The sequence below is a fragment of the Symphalangus syndactylus genome, chromosome 8 (assembly GCF_028878055.3).
Source record: "Symphalangus syndactylus isolate Jambi chromosome 8, NHGRI_mSymSyn1-v2.1_pri, whole genome shotgun sequence".
Classification (NCBI taxonomy): domain Eukaryota; kingdom Metazoa; phylum Chordata; class Mammalia; order Primates; family Hylobatidae; genus Symphalangus; species Symphalangus syndactylus.
The window spans coordinates 107,039,902-107,059,915 of NC_072430.2; the positions used below are offsets into that span (position 1 = coordinate 107,039,902).

Genomic DNA, 20,014 nt, shown 5'->3' on the forward strand with positions numbered 1-20,014 from the left:
AGATGGGTGGATTGCCTGAGGTCAGAAGTTCGAGACCAGCCTGGGCAATATGGTGAAACCTCGTCTCTACTAAAATACAGAAAAAAATTAGCCAAGTATAGCCGTGTGCGCCTGTAGTCCCAACTACTTGGGAGGCTGAGGCAGGAGAATTGCTTGAACCTGGGAGGCGGAGGTTGCAGTGAGCCAGGATTGTGCCACTGCACTCCAGCCTGGGTGACAGAGCGAGACTCTGTCCCCACCTCCCCCAAAAATAAAAAAAAATATATATATGTATGTATGTATGTGTGTGTGTGTGCGTGTATGTCGTTGTGCACATAGGTTTATAGTGGACCATGCATTATTTCATCAGGCTTTTATTTATAAACATTTAGATCATTTCTAGCCTTTTGCTGTTAAATGATGCTAGGTTGAATATTCTTGTATATACTTCCTTGTGCACTTATATATGAATTTATCTGTAGGACAAATTCTTTTTTTATTATTATTTTTTATTTTTTTTGAGATGAAGTCTCGCTCTGTTGCCCAGGCTAGAGTGCAGTGGGGTGATCTTGGCTCACTGCAACCTCCGACTCCTGGGTTCAGGCAGTTCTCCTGCCTCAGCCTCCTGAGTAGCTGGGACTACAGGCGCACACCTGGCTAATTTTTGTATTTTTAGTAGAGATGGGGTTTCACCATGTTGACCAGGCTGGTCTCGAACTCCTGACCTCGGGCGTTCTGCCCGCCTCAGCCTCCCAAAGTGCTGGGATTACAGGCATGAGCCACCATGCCTGGCCAACAAATTCTTAGAAATAGAATTTCTTGGGTCTGAAGGGTGTGCATTTTTTTTGTGTTGTCAGATATATTTTGGGAATTGATATCAGTTCATATCTGAATTTCATGAACATTTTTTCCCCATCCTCCTTTGGATTATGTTTTATCATTTTCTCTTACTGTTATATTTTGGAGTCCCTGCCCTCAAGGAGTAAACTCTTAATTGTACAGTTTAATCTACCTACCAGAATGTCTGCTTCCCTCTCTCTTTTCTGTCTTCCCTATCTTCACTATTGTTGCCTCTTTTTACTGTGTTCTAAAGTGGTTGTGCTAGAGCACTGCTGTCTAGTAGAACTTTGTGAATGATGGTGTGTTGTCTAATATTTAATATGGTAGAACCTTATATATAATTCTGTTTCCTCCCACCCATCCTTTGTGATATAATTGTCAAATACTTTGTTATTCATCAAATATTTTCTCTCTGTTATAAACTTTGTAATGCCTTGTTATTTATTTATTTATTTTTATTTTTTATTTTTTGAGATAGAGTCTTGTTCTGTCTCCGAGGCTGGAGTGCAATGGCGTGATCTTGGCACACTGCAACTCCCGGGTTCAAGTGATTCTCCTGTCTCAGCCTCTCGAGTAGCTGGGATTACAGGCATGCGCCACCACACCGGGCTAATTTTTGTGTTTTTAGTAGAGACGGGGTTTCATTATGTTGGCCAGGCTGGTCTCGAACTCCTGACCTCAAGCGATCTGCCCACCTCGGCCTCCCAGAGTGCTGGGATTTACAGGTGTGAACCACCGTGCTCGGCTTATTTATTTATTTATTTGTTTATTTTTTGAGATGGAGTTTTGCTCTTGTTGCCCAGGCTGGAGTGCAGTGGTGCGATCTCAGCTCACTGGAACCTTTGCCTTCTGGGTTCAAGTGATTCTCCTGCCTTTAGCCTCCGGGTTACAGATGCCTACCACCACACTTGGTTAATTTTTTTTTTTTTTTTTTGGATTTTTAGTAGACACTGGGTTTCATCTTGTTGGCCAGTGTTTTAGAGCAATTAAAAATAGGAAGAAAGTCTTTTATATTTATCCTAATTTCTGCTGTTTTCAGCAGCCTCAATTTCTTTGTTTGAAAATAGGGTGGTTCTACTTAGTGTGAATGAAAAAGGGTTTATTTGAGAAGTGAAGAATTGATAGGATTTGTTAACTGATTAGATTTGGTAGATGAAAGAGTGTAATGATGGCTGGGATTTGGAACCTACTTGGGTGGTTGGGTTAATAATGTTGCCAGTATTAACCTGTTTCATAAATGCTGTTACATTTTCTGTATTCATACAGAGTAGGCCATGGACTTTTGGAGCATAATGCACTAAAATTTTTAACATTTAAAAGTAATAAAAATATGGAAAATTTGGACGATAAAGGAAAAGGCTCATGTATTAGGGTTCTCTAGAGGAACTGAACTAATAGGATAGATGTATATATAAAGGGGAGTTTATTAAGGATTATTGACTCACGTGATCACAAGGTAAAGTCCCACAATAGGCTGTCTGCAATCTGGGGAGCAAGGAAGCCAGTCCGAGTCCCCAAACCTCAAAAGTAGGGGAGCCGACAGTGCAGCCTTCAGTCTGTGGCAAAGGCCTAAGAGCGCCTGACAAAACACTGGTGTAAATCCAAGAGTCCAAAAGCTGAAGAAACTGGAGTGTGATGTTTAAGGGCAGAAAGCATCCAGCACGGGAGAAAGATGAAGGCCGGAAGACTCAGCAAGTCCGCTCTTCCAAGATCTTCTCCTGCCTGCTTTATTCTAGCCTCACTGGCAGCTGATTAGATGGTGCCCACCCTGATTGAGGGTAGGTCTGCCTCTCCCAGTCCTCTGACTCAAATATTAATCTCCTTTGGCAACACCCTCACAAACAAACCTGGGAACAATACTTTGCATCCTTCAATACAGTCAAGTTGACACTCAATAATAACCATCACAGCTCATGATTATTTTTGGATGTTCCCTTCTAATTTACCATTCTTTTTTTTTTTTTTCCTTCCATGGTTTATATTACTAGGAACAATAAAATAAAACACACAACAAAACACAATGAAACATCACAGTACAATGTGTTTTACAACCATATTAGACTAGAGGTGGAGTTACCACAATGCTACATTAGAACATGTGCAGCCAGATCACAGATTAGCTCTAAGTTAAAAAAAAAAAAAAAAAAAGAAATGCAAAATGGCAATCATTACCTGGGTAATTAAATCATTTGAATTGTCTTCTTCATCACTCCTATTACCACCAACAAACAAAGGAAGCCAGAATCATTACTTATGCTATACCTGGAAATATATTGGCCTGAGTTAGTTTTCAAACACTTGTGATGACTAGCTCCCTAGCAATGTTTCACAACAGAAAGAAAGTGTTTTACTAAATCTCTTTAAATATCATTTTTCTCATTTCTAGAGAAATATGAAAAATATTTATATTAATATTTAATACATAACTTTCAAGGTTCAAATAATACATAACTTTCAGGGTTCTTGTGAAGAGGTATTCATTAATTAAATTATTTATTTATTCCTATAACAAGTATTCATTTTGCATGTATTATATGCCTATAGGTGTGTTAGCTAGATGCTAAGGATTCAGATGTGAACAAGACACTATGTTCTCCAACCCTCTGGAATTTCCATGGGAATTAAATGAAGTTTCCTTTCCCAAAAATGGAAATTATTTTTGTCACTTATTTTTTTCAGTCACGTATCATAACCTTTGCTAAATGAAGTGAGATATCTGTCATGTGTTTGAATAATGTACAGCATACAATTCATAGCATATTATCAATAAATTTGATTTATAATTATTATTATTATTATTATTTTTTTTTCTTATTATAGTTTAGGGTTTTAGGGTACATGTGCACAATGTGCAGGTTTGTTACATATGTATCCATGTGCCATGTTGATTTCCTGCACCCATTAACTCGTCATTTAGCATTAGGTGTATCTCCTAATGCTGTCCCTCCCCCCTCCCCCCACCCCACAACAGTCCCCGGAGTGTGATGTTCCCCTTCCTGTGTCCATGAGTTCTCATTGTTCAATTCCCACCTATGAGTGAGAACATGCGGCATTTGGTTTTTTGTCCTTGCGATAGTTTACTGAGAATGATGTTTTCCAGTTTCATCCATGTCCCTACAAAGGACACGAACTCATCATTTTTTATGGCTGCATAGTATTCCATGGTGTATATGTGCCACATTTTCTTAATCCAGTCTATCGTTGTTGGACATTTGGGTTGGTTCCAACTCTTTGCTATTGTGAATAGTGCCGCAATAAACATACGTGTGCATGTGTCTTTATAGCAGCATGATTTATAGTCCTTTGGGTATATACCCAGTAATGGGATGGCTGGGTCAAATGTTATTTCTAGTTCGAGATCCCTGAGGAATCGCCACACTGACTTCCACAATGGTTGAACTAGTTTACAGTCCCACCAACAGTGTAAAAGTGTTCCTATTTCTCCACATCCTCTCCAGCACCTGTTGTTTCCTGATTTTTTAATGATGGCCATTCTAACTGGTGTGAGATGGTATCTCACTGTGGTTTTGATTTGCATTTCTCTGATGGCCAGTGATGATGAGCATTTCTTCACGTGTTTTCTGGCTGCATAAATGTCTTCTTTTGAGAAGTGTCTGTTCATGTCCTCTGCCCACTTTTTGATGGGGTTGTTTGTTTTTTTCTTGTAAATTTGTTTGAGTTCATTGTAGATTCTGGATATTAGCCCTTTGTCAGATGAGTAGGTTGCAAAAATTTTCTCCCATTGTGTAGGTTGCCTGTTCATTCTGATGATAGTTTCTTTTGCTGTGCAGAAGCTCTTTAGTTTAATGAGATCCCATTTGTCAATTTTGGCTTTTGTTGCCATTGCTTTTGGTGTTTTAGACATGAAGTCCTTGCCCACGCCTATGTCCTGAATGGTATTGCCTAGGTTTTCTTGTAGGATTTTAATGGTTTTAGGTCTAACATGTAAGTCTTTAATTCATCTTGAATTAATTTTTGTATAAGGTGTAAGGAAGGGATCCAGTTTCAGCTTTCTACATATGGCTAGCCAGTTTTCCCAGCACCATTTATTAAATAGGGAATCCTTTCCCCATTTCTTGTTTTTGTCAGGTTTGTCAAAGATCAGATAGTTGTAGCTATGCGGCATCATTTCTGAGGGCTCTGTTATGTTCCATTGATCTATGTCTCTGTTGTGGTACCAGTACCATGCTGTTTTGGTTACTGTAGCCTTGTAGTATAGTTTAAAGTCAGGTAGCGTGATGCCTCCAGCTTTGTTCTTTTGGCTTAGGATTGACTTGGCGATGCGGGCTCTTTTTTGGTTCCATATGAACTTTAAAGTAGTTTTTACAATTCTGTGAAGAAAGTCATTGGTAGCTTGATGGGGATGGCATTGAATCTATAAATTACCTTGGGCAGTATGGCCATTTTCACGATATTGATTCTTCCAGCCCATGAGCATGGAATGTTCTTCCATTTGTTTGTATCCTCTTTTATTTCATTGAGCAGTGGTTTGTAGTTCTCCTTGAAGAGGTCCTTCACATCCCTTGTAAGTTGGATTCCTAGGTATTTTATTCTCTTTGAAGCAATTGTGAATGGGAGTTCACTCATGATTTGGCTCTCTGTTTGTCTGTTATTGGTGTACAAGAATGCTTGTGATTTTTGTACATTAATTTTGTATCCTGAGACTTTGCTGAAGTTGCTAATCAGCTTAAGGAGATTTTGGGCTGAGACAATGGGGTTTTCTAGATATACAATCATGTCATCTGCAAACAGGGACAGTTTGACTTCCTCTTTTCCTAATTGAATACCTTTATTTCCTTCTCCTGCCTGATTGCTCTGGCCAGAACTTCCAGCACTATGTTGAATAGGAGTGGTGAGAGAGGGCATCCCTGTCTTGTGCCAGTTTTCAGAGGGAATGCTTCCAGTTTTTGCCCATTCAGTATGATATTGGCTGTGGGTTTGTTGTAGATAGCTCTTATTATTTTGAGATACGTCCCATCAATACCTAATTTATTGAGAGTTTTTAGCATGAAGGGTTGTTGAATTTTGTCAAAGGCCTTTTCTGCATCTATTGAGATAATCATGTGGTTTTTGTCTTTGGTTCTGTTTATATGCTGGATTACATTTATTGATTTGCGTATGTTGAACCAGCCTTGCGTCCCAGGGATGAAGCCCACTTGATCATGGTGGGTAAGCTTTTTGATGTGCTGCTGGATTCGGTTTGCCAGTATTTTATTGAGGATTTTTGCATCAATGTTCATCAAGGATATTGGTCTGAAATTCTCTTTTTTGGTTATGTCTCTGCCAGGTTTTGGTATCAGGACGATGCTGGCTTCATAAAATGTGTTAGGGAGGATTCCCTCTTTTTCTATCAATTGGAATAGTTTCAGAAGGAATGGTACCAGTTCCTCCTTGTACCTCTGGTAGAATTCAGCTGTGAATCCATCAGGTCCTGGACTCTTTTTGGTTGGTAAGCTATTGATTATTGCCACAATTTCAGAACCTGTTATTGGTCTATTCAGAGATTCAACTTCTTCCTGGTTTAGTCTTGGGAGGGTGTATTTGTCCAGGAATTTATCCATTTCTTCTAGATTTTCTAGTTTATTTGCATAGAGGTGTTTGTAGTATTCTCTGATGGTAGATTGTATTTCTGTGGGATCGGTGGTGATATCCCCTTTTTCGTTTTTTATTGCATCTATTTGATTCTTCTCTCTTTTTTTCTTTATTAGTCTTGCTAGCAGTCCATCAATTTTGTTGATCTTTTCAAAAAACCAGCTCCTGGATTCATTAATTTTTTGAAGGGTTTTTTGTGTCTCTATTTCCTTCAGTTCTGCTCTGATTTTAGTTATTTCTAGCCTTCTGCTAGCTTTTGAATGTGTTTGCTCTTGCTTTTCTAGTTCTTTTAATTGTGAAGTTAGGGTGTCAATTTTGGATCTTTCCTGCTTTCTCTTGTGGGCATTTAGTGCTATAAATTTCCCTCTACACACTGCTTTGAATGTGTCCCAGAGATTCTGGTATGTTGTGTCTTTGTTCTCGTTGGTTTCAAAGAACATCTTTATTTCTGCCTTCATTTCATTATGTACCCAATAGTCATTCAGGAGCAGGTTGTTCAGTTTCCATGTAGTTGAGCGGTTTTGAGTGAGTTTCTTAATCCTGAGTTCTAGTTTGATTGCACTGTGGTCTGAGAGACAGTTTGTTATAATTTCTGTTCTTTTACATTTGCTGAGGAGAGCTTTACTTCCAACTATGTGGTCAATTTTGGAATAGGTGTGGTGGTGTGGTGCTGAAAAAAATGTATATTCTGTTGACTTGGGGTGGAGAGTTCTGTAGATGTCTATTAGGTCCACTTTATGTAGAGCTGAGTTCAATTCCTGGATATCCTTGTTAACTTTCTGTCTCGTTGATCTGTCTAATGCTGACAGTGGGGTGTTAAAATCTCCCATTATTATTGTGTGGGAGTTTAAGTCCCTTTGTAGGTCACTGAGGACTTGCTTTATGAATCTGGGTGCTCCTGTGTTGGGTGCATATATATTTAGGATAGTTAGCTCTTCTTGTTGAATTGATCCCTTTACCATTATGTAATGGCCTTCTTTGTCTCTTTTGATCTTTGTTGGTTTAAAGTCTATTTTATCAGAGACTAGGATTGCAACCCCTGCCTTTTTTTGTTTTCCAGTTGCTTGATAGATCTTCCTCCATCCCTTTATTTTGAGTCTATGTGTGTCTCTGCACGTGAGATGGGTTTCCTGAATACAGCACACTGATGGGTCCTGACTCCTTATCCAGTTTGCCAGTCTGTGTCTTTTGATTGGAGCATTTAGCCCATTTACATTTAACGTGAATATTGTTATGTGTGAATCTGATCCTGTCATTATGATGTTAGTTGGTTATTTTGCTCGTTAGTTGCTATAGTTTCTTCCTAGCCTCGATGGTCTTTACAATTTGGCATGTTTTTGCAGGGGCTGGTACCGGTTGTTCCTTTCCATGTTTAGTGCTTCCTTCAGGAGCTCTTTTAGGGCAGGCCTGGTGGTGACAAAATCACTCAGCGTTTGCTTGTCTGTAAAGTATTTTATTTCTCCTTCACTTATGAAGCTTAGTTTGGCGGGATAGGAAATTCTGGGCTGAAAATTCTTTTCTTTAAGAATGTTGAATATCGGCCCCCACTCTCTTCTGGCTTGTAGAGTTTCTGCTGAGAGATCAGCTGTTAGTCTGATGGGCTTCCCTTTGTGGGTAACCCGACCTTTCTCTCTGGCTGCCCTTAACATTTTTTCCTTCATTTCCACTTTGGTGAATCTGACAATTATGTGTCTTGGAGTTGCCCTTCTCGAGGAGTATCTTTGTGGCGTTCTCTGTATTTCCTGAATCTGAATGCTGGCCTGCCTTGCTAGATTGGGGAAGTTCTCCTGGATAATATCTTGCAGAGTGTTTTCCAACTTGGTTCCATTCTCCCCATCATTTTCAGGTACACCAATCAGACGTAGGTTTGGTCTTTTCACATAGTCCCAAATTTCTTGGAGGCTTTGTTCATTTCTTTTTATTCTTTTTTCTCTAAACTTCCCTTCTCTCTTCATTTCATTCATTTCATCTTCCATCAGCGATACCCTTTCTTCCAGTTGATCGCATCTGCTACTGAGGCTTCTGCAATCTTTGCGTAGTTCTCGAAACTTGGCTTTCAGCTCCATCAGCTCCTTTAAGCCCTTCTCTCCATTGGTTATTCTAGTTATCCATTCTTCTAATTTTTTTTCAAAGTTTTTAACTTCTTTGCTATTGTTTTGAATTTCCTCTCATAGCTCAGAGTAGTTTGATCGTCTGAAGCCTTCTTCTCTCAACTCATTAAAGTCATCCTCCATCCAGCTTTGTTCCGTTGCTGGTGAGGAACTGCGTTCCTTTGGAGGAGGAGAGGTGCTCTGTTTTTTAGAGTTTCCAGTTTTTTTGGTCTGTTTTTTCCCCATCTTTGTGGTTTTATCTACTTTTTGTCTTTGATGATGGTGATGTACAGATGGGTTTTTGGTGTGGATGTCCTTTCTGTTTGTTAATTTTCCTTCTACCAGGCAGGACCCTCAGCTGCAGGTCTGTTGGAGTTTACTAGAGGTGCACTCCAGACCCTGTTCGGCTGGGTGTCAGCAGCGGTGGCTGCAGAACAGCGGATTTTCGTGAGACCACAAATTCAGCTGTCTGATAGTTCCTCTGAAAGTTTTGTCTCAGAGAAGTACCCGGTTGACTGAGGTGTCAGTCTGTCCCTACTGGGGGGGTGCCTCCCAGTTAGGCTGCTCAGGGGTGAGGGACCCACTTTAGGAGGCAGTCTGTCCGTTCTCAGATCTCCAGCTGCGTGCTGGGAGAACCACTACTCTCTTCAAAGCTGTCAGTCAGACAGGGACATTTAAGTCTGTGGAGGTTCTTGCTGAGTTTTTGTTTGTCTGTGCCCTGCCCCCAGAGGTGGAGCCTACAGAGGCAGGCAGGCCTCCTTGAGCTGTGGTGGGCTCCACCTAGTTCGAACTTCCTGGCTGCTTTGTTTACCTAAGCAAGCCTGGGCAATGGCGGGCGCCCCTCCCCCGGCCTCGCTGCCGCCTTGCAGCTTGATCTCAGACTGCTGTGCTAGCAATCACCGAGACTCCGTGGGCATAGGACCCTCCGAGCCAGGTGCGGGACACAATCTCCTAGTGTGCCGTTTTCCAGGCCCGTTGGAAAAGCGCAGTATTAGGATGGGGCTGACCCGATATTCCAGGTGCCGTCTGTTTCCCCTTTCTTTGACTAGGATAGGGAACTCCCTGACCCCTTGCGCTTCCCGAGTGAGGCAATGCCTCGCCCTGCTTCGGCTCGCACACAGTGTGCTTCACCGACTGTCCTGCACCCACTGTTAGGCACTCCCTAGTGAGGTGAAACCAGTACCTCAAGCAGAAATGCAGAAATCACCCGTCTTCTGTGTCGCTGGGGCTGGGAGCTGGAGACCGGAGCTGTTCCTATTCGGCCATCTTGGCGCCACCCTATCTCTTTTTTTTTTTTTTAAGACAGAATCATGCTCAGTTGCCCAGGCTGGAGTGCAGTGGTGCCATCTCAGCTCACTGTAACCTCCGCCTCCCGGTTCAAGCAATTCTGGTGCCTCAGCCTCTAGAGTAGATGGGATTACAGGCACCTGCCATCACGCCCAGCTAATTTTTGTATTTTTAGTGGAGATGGGGTTTCAGCACGTTGGCCAGGCTGGTCTCGAGCTCCTGATCGCAGGTGATCTGCCCATCTCAGCCTCCCATAGTGCTGGATCACAGGTGTGAGCCACTGCTCCGGGCCCTTAATTTACCATTTTTTTTTTTTTTTTTTGAGATGGAGTTTCATTCTTGTTCTCCAGGTTGGAGTGCAATGGCACTATCTTGGCTCACTGCAACTTCCACCTCCTGGGTTCAAGCGATTCTCCTGCCTCGGCCTCCTGAGTAGCTGGGATTATAGTCGCCCACCACCACGCCCGGTTAATTTTTTGTATTTTTAGTAGAGACGGGGTTTCACCATGTTGGCCAGGCTGGTCTCAAACTCCTGACCTCAGGTGTTCCACCTGCCTGGGCCTCCCAAAGTGCTGGCATTACAGGCGTGAGCCACCGCGCCCAGCCAAAAGTTTGTAATTGTTATTTTACATGATGTTCTACTGGGATATAATGAGCTATATTTAGTAGTGTCTGGGAAAACCATTCAATTATATTTTCCCATTGTGCATGTATGTTGGTATTTCTAAAGATAAAGACAAGTTTGGGAGGCCGAGGCAGGCGGATCACCTGAAGTCAGGAGTTCGAGACCAGCCTGACCACCATGGAGAAACCCTGTCTCTACTACAAATACAAAATTAGCCAGGCGTGGTGATGCATGCTTGTAATCCCAGCTACTTGGGAGGCTGAGGGAAGAGAATTGCTTGAATCTGGTAGGTGGGGTTTGCAGTGAGCCGAGATGGTGCCATTGCACTCCAGCCTGGGCAACAAAAGTGAAACTCTGTCTAAAAAAAAAAAAAAAAAAGGTAAGAACAAGGGATGTCTGTTTATATTATTTTATTTTTTTTAAAGACAAGGTCTTGCTCTGTTTCCCAGGCTGTAGTGTAGTGACATGATCTTGGCTCGCTGCAGCCTCGACCTCCCTGGCTTAAGTGATCCTCCCACCTCAGCCTCCTGAGTAGCTGGGACCACAGGTGCATGCCACCTTGCCAGGCTAATTTCTTTATTTTTTTGTAGAGATGGGGTCTCACTATGTTGCCCAGGCTGGCCTCAAACTCATGGCTTCAGACAATCCTGTTTGGCCTTCCAGTGTTAGGATTACAGGTGCAAGCCACCCTGCCTGGCCTGTTTATATTATTTTAGAACCCATGCTCACTTTGTGCAGAGCAGGATGTTGAGAACACATCCTTGTCTTTAGAATTTAAGAAAGAGATAATTCAGATTTTTGCAGTATTCAGGGGTTAACAATACAAAGAAGAAAATATGTAGTATTACTGAAAAGAGTAGTACTTCATGACAAAAGCCTGATATGGCCATATGTGGCTCTATCTTGAGTCAGAGTGCTTTGTGTGGAGTCAGGAATTGCTGGGTGATTTATAGAGTAGAGATCTTTCACTTCTATAGAAAGCAGATGCCATTAATGCTATCCCTAAGAATTCTTGGAAGGTCTACTCCTGGAAATTAATTTAATGTCATGGGAATGCTCCTGTTCTACTTCAGAGACGTTATATCTCAATTGTATAAGGAAGATTGAGGACCCACACCTTTGGACATTCTCTCTAGCAGTTAAACTTTTTTACCCCTAAATCTCAGTAACCTGCAGTCCAGAAAGGGAGAACTTGCAAGATTTAAGTGAGACTCAATACAAATCTTGTCAAATGAATAAATGGCTTCCTGTTAAAAAATAAAAAAACAAAACAGGCTGGGCATGGTGGCGCATGCCTGTAATCCCAGCACTTTGGGAGGACGAGACTGGAAGATCACTTGAGCTCAGGAGTTTTCGAGACCAGCCTAGGCAACATAGCAGTACCTCCTCTCTACAAAAAAATTGAAAAATTAGCTAGGTGAGGTGGCACACACCTGTAGTCCCAGCTGCTTAGGGGGCTGCGGTGGAAAGATCCCTTGAGCCCAGAAGGTCAAGGATGCAGTGGGCCATGATCATGCCACAGCACTCCTGCCTGAACAGAGTAAGACCTTGTCTCAAAAACAACAACAATAGCAACTAAAGAAGCCCCCACAAAAGTGAAGACCCATGCCGCATCCTCTGTTGATCTTTTAAAAAATATTTAACTTTTGGTTTTGTTTTAAGAGACAGGGTCTCGCTATGTTGCCTAGGCTGGTCTGGAACTCCAGGCCTCAAGCAATCCTCCTGCCTCAGCCTCCAGAGTTGCTGGGATTGCAGGCATGAACATTTGTGCCTGACATTTATCTTTTGTGTATTCATTCTCTATTAGTTTGGAAGCTTTGAGTATCACTGGATTTTGTCTATCTTGAAAACTATTTTCTTGTCTTATAGTCAATTTCCCTGATAATTTGGAGTTTGAGAAATTCACACATGTTAATTTAACCTTAGAAATCCTCATAATGTGTCCGTTTGTTTACCCATTTTTCTTCATTTATTTGAATGTATTATATCCTCTTGGCAATTAAAGTGCGGCAAACACCAAAAAAATTTTTTTTTGCCCTAATCATTTATTACTATGGTGGTTGAAAAGAAATGATTTTCTATCACTAATGAAATATGTCTTCCAGGTTCTCTCTTGCATAATGTGTTGCTATATATAAGGTTGAATACTCTATCAAATTTATAAACTTCTAGTGAGCATTTGTTTCTTTTTCTCTTTACAAATTACTCTAGTAAAAACACCTTTATAAGTGTCTATTTGGGGCTGGTATGAGTATACATTTTTATATATATATATATATATATATATGTCCTCTTTAGAAAAAATGTCCCCCAAAACAAAAAAGAAAAATAAATGTCCCCAGGATTAAGATTATTTGTTAAGTTTTAAATAATTTAATGCTTTTTCTGGAGTAGGTTTGGTTTTAAGAAGGAAAAATTAATTTTTTGGTTCCTATAGTTTTACTTTTTTCAGAATGTCATATAAATGAGTTGTAGCATTTTCTAGCTTCATTCACTTAGCATAGTGCATTTGAGATTCATTCATGTTATTGCATGTTTCAGTAGTCCATTTCTTTTTATTGCTGAGTAGTATTCCATTATATGAATGTACCATACTTTGCTTATGCATTATTAGTTGAAGGGTATTGGGGAGTTTGCAGTTTTGGGTGATTATGAATAAAGCTGCTATAAACATTTGTATACAGGTTTTTTTGGTGAACCTTGTTTTTGTTTTCTTTGTTAAAAACCTAAGATTGGGGTTTCTGGGTCATATAGTAAGTGTATGTTTATAAGAAACTGCCAGTTTTCCAGTGTCTTTGGCTAATATTTTGTTGAGGATTTTCACATCTATATTCATGAGGTATATGGGTTTGTAGTGTTCTGTTCTTGTAATGCCTTTGTCTGGTTTAGGTGTTGGGGGAAAGTTGGCTTTATAAAATGAGTTGCGAAGTGTTCCCTTCCTTATCTGTTTTTAGAAGAGGTTATGTAGCATTGATAGTATCTCTTACTTGATTGCCAAAATTTCCCCAGTGAAATCATCTTGGCCTGGAGTGGGTGTGGGAAGAGAGTGAGAGAGAGAGAGAGAGAGAGTGTGTGTGTGTGTTGAAGACTAGTTTAGTGCGGTAATGAGAAAGGGGAGAAAGAGTAGAACAGGGAGTTTGATCTGTAAGACAGTGAACAATCGAGAGAACTCACTACCTTTGGAATGTTTTTGTTAGAAAAATTTTAACTATAAATTCAGCTTCTTTAACAGATACAGGACTATTAGGTAATCTCTTTTTTGAGGAATGAACTTTGGTAGATTGTGTCTTTCAAGGAATTGGTTTATTTGTGGACATGCAGTTGTGGTATTTCATTATTCTTTTTATTATCTGTGGAGTTTGTAGTGGTGGCATCCTTTCGGTCATTCCTGATTTGAATATTTGTATCTTTTCTCTTTTTTTGTTTGGTCAGAATGGCTAGAGAGGTTTATTATTTTTATAGGTCTTGTCAAAGAACCAGCTTTTAGTTTCATTTACTTTCTTTGTTATTTTTTCATTTCATTCATCTCTGCTCTCGTCTTTATTTTCTTCCTCCTACTTGCGTTTGGTTTAGTTTGCTCATTTTCTGGTTTCTCAGATGGAAGCTTACATTGTTGATTTGAAATCTTTTTCTAATAGAAACATTTAATGCCATACATTTTTCTCTAAGCAGTTGTTTAGCTTCATGTCACAAAGTTTGATATGTATTTTTATTTTAATTCAGTTCCAGGTATTTTCTAGTTTTCCTCGAGGCTTGTTCTTTGATCCACAGATTACTTAGAAGGGTTTTATTCAGTTTTTAAATATTTTGGGATTTTTCCAGATAGCTTTCTTGTATTGATGTTTAAATTTGATTTCATATCAGAGAACATACCTTATTTGATTTCATTTCTTCTAAATTTGTTGAGGTTTATGTCCCAGGATATGATCTACTTTGATAAATGTTTCACATGCCCTTGTGTATTGTGCTGTTGTTGGCTGGAGTGTTCTATAAATGTCACTTAGGTCAGATTGATTGATAGTGGTTTTCAGGTCTTACATATCTTTGCTGATTTTCTATTTGTTTTATCAGTTGCTCAGAAAGGAGTGTTGAATCTCCAAATATAGTGGATTTTTCTGTTTCTTCTTTCAGTTGTTGCTTCATATATTTTGAAGCTTTAAAAAAAAGTCCATAAACATTGACAATTGTTTTATGTTTTTTGGTGAATTGACCATTTTACTGTATAATTTCCCTCTATCCCTGGTAATTTTTCTTGTTCTTAAGTCTACTCTGATTAGAGTTTGCAAGATCTATTTTTTCTATCCTTTCTATAATTCCATCCTTTGTTGTATTTAAAGGGATGTCTTATAGACAGTGTATTGTTGGTTCTTCTGTTTTTTATTTTTATTTTATTTTATTTATTTTTTTTGAGATACAGTTTCCTCTGTCACTCAGGCTGGAGTGCAGTGGCATGATCTTGGCTCACTGCAAACTCCTCCTCTTGGTCTCAAGCAATTCTTGTGCCTCAGCCTCCCGAGTAGCTGGGACTACAGGGATGTGCCACCAGGCCCAGCTAGTTTTTGTATTATTAGTAGAGATGGAGTTTCACCATATTGACCAGGCTGGTCTCCAACTCCTGACCTCAGGTGATCTGCCCGCCTCGGCCTCCAAAAGTGCTGGGATTACAGGGGTGAGCCACCATGCCCAGTAGGTCTTGTGTTTTTTAAATCTAGTCTGATGATCCTGTATGTTAATTGTTGTGTTGAGACCATTTACATTTATTGACATTATTGATATATTTGGATATAGGTGTGCTGTTTTTTCTTTTGGAGACAGGGTCTTGCTCTGTTGCCCACGCTGGAGTGCAGTGGCACAATTACGGCTCACCGTAGCCTTGACCTCCCAGGCTCAGGTGATCCTCAAACCTTGGCTTCCTGAGTAGCTGAGATTATAGGCGCATGCCACCTCACCTGGCTAATTAAAATTTTTTTTTAGAGATGGGTCTCACTATGTTGCCTAAGCTCGACCTCGTAGGCAAGTGATTGTGTAGGCAAGTGTCTTGACCTTGTAGGCAAGTGATTCTCCTGCCTTGACCTCTCAAAGTACTGGGATTATAGGTGTGAGCCACCTCACCTGGCCCCTTCTGCTTTTGTTCCATAATCTCCCTTTTCCTACCTTTCAGATTGCTTGACTGTTGTCTTAGTAATTCATTTATGTATTTTTTTTTGACTCTTTGTATGTTTTGTTTTTGGTGGCTGCTATGGGGATTACAATATACATACCTAAATTTATATTTTACTTAGAGTTAATACTTTACTGCTTCAGGTGAAATGCAGAAATCACGCAATCTATGTTTCTTTAGCCTCTTGACATTACAGTGATTCCATATGTTACATCTTTAAGCATTGAAAACCACATACTCAGCATTATAATTTTTGCTTTCAACAGTCATACCTATTTTAATGAATTTAAGGGGAGAAAAATGTTTTATGTACAAGTATATTTATTACTTCATTTGCACTTCCTTTATTCCTAAAGTTACAGTTTCCCTTTGGTATCATTTTCCTACTGCTTGAAGATCTACATTTAGCATTTGTTTTAGAACAGGTCTGCTGCTGATGAATTATCTGTTTTCCTTCACCTAAGAATATCTTTTTTTAAAAAATTGAGACAGAATCTCTGTCTTCCAGGCTGGAGTGCAGGGGCGTGATCTTGGCTCACTGCAGCCTCTGCCTCCCGGGTTCAGGTGATCCTCTTGCCTCAGCCTCCCAAGTCCTGGGACTATAGGCATGAGCCACCACACCTGGCTAATTTTATATTTTTAGTAGAGACAGGGTTTCACCATGTTGACCAGGCTGGTCTCGAACTCCTGACCTCAAGTGATCCGCCTGTTTTGGCCTCCCAAATTGTTGGGATTACAGGTATAAGCCACTGTGCCCGGCCTAAGAATATCTTTACCGCAGGAAATTTTAACTAGATGTAGAATCCTGGGTTTACTGTTTTACTCTTTTAGCTCTTCAAAAATGTAGTTTGTTGTCTTCTGTGCTTTCTGATGAGACATCTATAATCACTGGAATCATTGTTTCTTTGTATGTAATGTGTTGTTTTTCACTGGCTCCTTTGGGAATTTTTTTCTTTAATCTTTGATTTTTTAGTAGTTTGATTATTTATGGGCATACATTTATCCTGTTCATGTTCACTTAATTATTTATGTTTCTCATGAAATTTGGAAGGTTTTGTTTTGTCAAATATTTTTTTTCTGCTCCAGTTTTTTTCTTTTGTTCTTCTGGGACTTCACTGACATGAACTTTTTGATATTCTCAGATCTTTGAGGCTCTTTCCTGTCTTTTTTATTTTTATTTTTTTGAGATGGAATATCGCTCTGTCTCCCAGGCTGGAGTGCAGTGACGTGTTCTGGCCCACTGCAACCTCTGCCTCCCGGGTTCAAGCGATTCTCCTACCTCAACCTCCCAAGTAGCTGGGATTATAGGCATGCACCACCACACCCAGCTAATTTTTGTATTTTAAGTAGAGACGGGGTTTCACTATGTTGGCCAGGCTGCTCTTGAACTGCTGATCTCAGGTGATCCACCTGCCTCGGCCTCCCAAACTGCTGGGATTACAGGCATGAGCCACCACGCCTGGCCTTTTTGTTTTTTTTTTTTGAGACGGAATCTCGCTCTCTTGCCCAGGCTGGAGTGCAAAAGTGTGATCTCAGTTCACTGCAGCATCTACCTCCTGGGCTCAGGCAATCCTCCTACCTCATTCTCCCGAGTAGCTGGCATTACGGGCGCACATAATCCCGCCTGGCTAATTTTTGTATTTGTTTTGTAGAGATGGGTTTCACTATGTTGCTCAGACTGGTGGCAAAGTCCTGGGCTCAAGCGATCTGCGCACCTTGGCCTCCCATAGTGCTGGGATTACAGATGTGAGCCACTGTGCTTTTTTTTTTTTGACGGGGTCTTGCCCTGTTGCCCAGGCTGGAGTGCAATGGCGTGATCTTGGCTCACTGCAACCTCCGCCTCCTGGGTTCTCAAACGATTCTCCTGCCTCAGCCTCCCAAGTAACTGGGATTACAGGCACACGCCACCATGCCCAGTTTTTTATTTTTATTTTATTTTTAGTAGAGACAGGGTTTTACCATGTTGGCCAGGCTGGTCTCAAACTCCTGACCTTGTGATCCAACCACTTCGGCCTCCCAAAGTGCTGGGATTACAGGTGTGAGCCACTGCGCCCGGCCACCACCGTGCTCATTTTTTCCCCCACCTTTTTTTCACCCTTGTTGACAGGTTGGATAATTTCTGTTGATCTATTTTTAGGCTTACTGTTTCTTTCTTCTGTCACATTGTTATTCAGTCCATTCAGTAATTTTTATTTTAGTTTTTTTAAATCTAAAATTTTCATTTGGTTCTTTTTTATAGTTTCAATTTCTGTATGAAAGTGTTTATCTTTTCATTAATTTCATGTGTATTTGCCCTTACTTCGGAAAGCATGATTATAATAGCTGCTTAATTTTTGACAATTCCAAAATCTGAGCCATCTTAGGGTTGGTGTCTCCTGCTTGTTTGGACATTTTGACTATTTTACTTGAGACTCTGAGTCCTATTTAAGGCACCTGGAAATGTTCAGTTTTTTCTTTTAGCAGGCAATCAGCCTGGTTAGATTCATACTCCAAGTGTCATCTCACCTTCAGTGGGCTGTCGTTCTAACGTCAATTTACTTTTCACAGTCTTTGCAGTACTATTGGGGTCTGTCTTTTGTGTATGTACCTCCCAGGAGTCAGTCTGGGACCTGAGTGGTGGTAGGTATCTATATCTTAATTTAGGTCTCAAGATCTGTGTTATACTATTTTGGGTCAGTTTATACATGCACAGCCTTTGGTGTGCCTGGAACTTCATACATAGATTTAGGAGGGTTCCCTTTTCAGCTCCCTGTTCTCTATGATTTATTTTCACACCCTGTCTCCCAGGAGATCTTGTCCTCATTCTCTGATGACAAAGCCAGGATTTTTAACCTCTCCACACTATCATGAACTTCCTACAACTGGATGTGCCTCTAGACCAAGATGGTGACAAGAGAGGAAGAAATAACCTGGTTTCTCTCTGCACTGTTCCAGTTACAGAGCCTCAGTTCCTCTGGTCAGAGGGAAGGATTCTCTCAGTTTTAGGTGCCTTTGTGGTCACTGCCGAAGCCATAGGAGTGCAGTTTTGTGACCAGTACTTGACTTGGGCTAGGGCCAGAAGAGTAAAAAAGAGAGAAAAAGAGCTGGGATTCCACCCATAGCCTTCATCCTGCAGGGCCCTCCTACCTAGTCCATTGACCACAAAGAAAGTGTTTCTCCTGGACTTTTTCCTGCCCACTCCTACTGTGCAGTCCTAAGATTTGGGATGCCCTTGAATCTAATCCAGGACATATGGGAGGGGAAAAACTCAGTGAATCACTTCCCTATCAGTTCTTCTAGTTTTTGTTTTGTTCCCCAATCTAGCGCCATTATTTACTTTTTTGAATCCTCAGAGGACTCCATATATGCTGTCCAGGGTTTTTAGTGATAATTGGTGCTAGAGATAGAAGTGTGTTAGTTCATCTTAGCCAGAACTGTAGGCATTTCCCACGCTAACTCCATCAACTTTTAATTTCAGATACATATTTGAAAGTCTGAGTACAGTATGAGAAATAGTAAAACTGTAAAAATAGGAAAACAATTACAGTAAAACTGTTAACTGTTACTTACTGAGTACCTTCTGTATTCCAACTATAATGCTAAGTGTTTTGAATATGTAATTCTTAAACTGCCTTTATAAAGTAGGTATTATTACCATTTTAACATTGAGGTTAATTAACTTATTTGTGGTCAGATAGCTATTAAGTGGTGTAACGAGTGTATAAACCTGGGCCTTTTCAGACTCCAGAGTCGCTCATCCACTTGCTGAGTCAGCTAACATTAAAAAATTACATTTTTAGGCCAGGTGCGGTGGCTTACGCCTGCAATCCTAGCTCTTTAGAAGGCTGAGGCAGGCAGATCACCTGAGGTCAAGAATTCAAGACCACCTGGCCAACATGGCAAAACCCTGTCTCTCCTAAAAATACAAAAATTAGCTGGGTGTGGTGGCGCATGCCTGTAATCCCAGCTACTTGGGAGGCTGAGGCAGGAGAATCCCTTGAACCTGGGAGGTGGAGGTTGCAGTGAGCTGAGGTCGTGCCACTACACTCCAGCGTGGGCAACAAGGCAAGATTCCATCTAAAAAAAAAAAAAAAAAAAGAGATCAGTAATCCCACAATCCCAATACTGAGTATGTATCCAAAGGAAATGAAATCAGTATGTCAAAGAGATACCTGCACTCCTGTGTTTGTTGCAGAGCTATTCACAATAGCCAATAGCCATCATACGGAATTAACCTAAATGCCCAGCCACAGGTGAGCGGATAAAGAAAATGTGAGGTAGGGGTGTGTGTGTGTGTGTGTGTGTGTGTGTGTACGTACGTGTACAGACTGGTAGTATATAGAAATACCATTCAGCCATAAAACAGAATGAAATCTTGTCATTTGTGGCAGCATAGGTGAATTTGGAGGATATTATATTAAGTGAAATAATCCAGACACAGAAATACAAACACCACATGAT

At 40.6% G+C, this 20,014-nt stretch overlaps 1 protein-coding gene across 1 annotated transcript in view; it reads left to right on the plus strand.

Moving 5' to 3' along the window:
- FAM117B (family with sequence similarity 117 member B) overlaps positions 1 to 20,014 on the plus strand; it is a 156,299-nt gene that overhangs the window by 12,327 nt on the left and 123,958 nt on the right. The window lies entirely within an intron of this gene.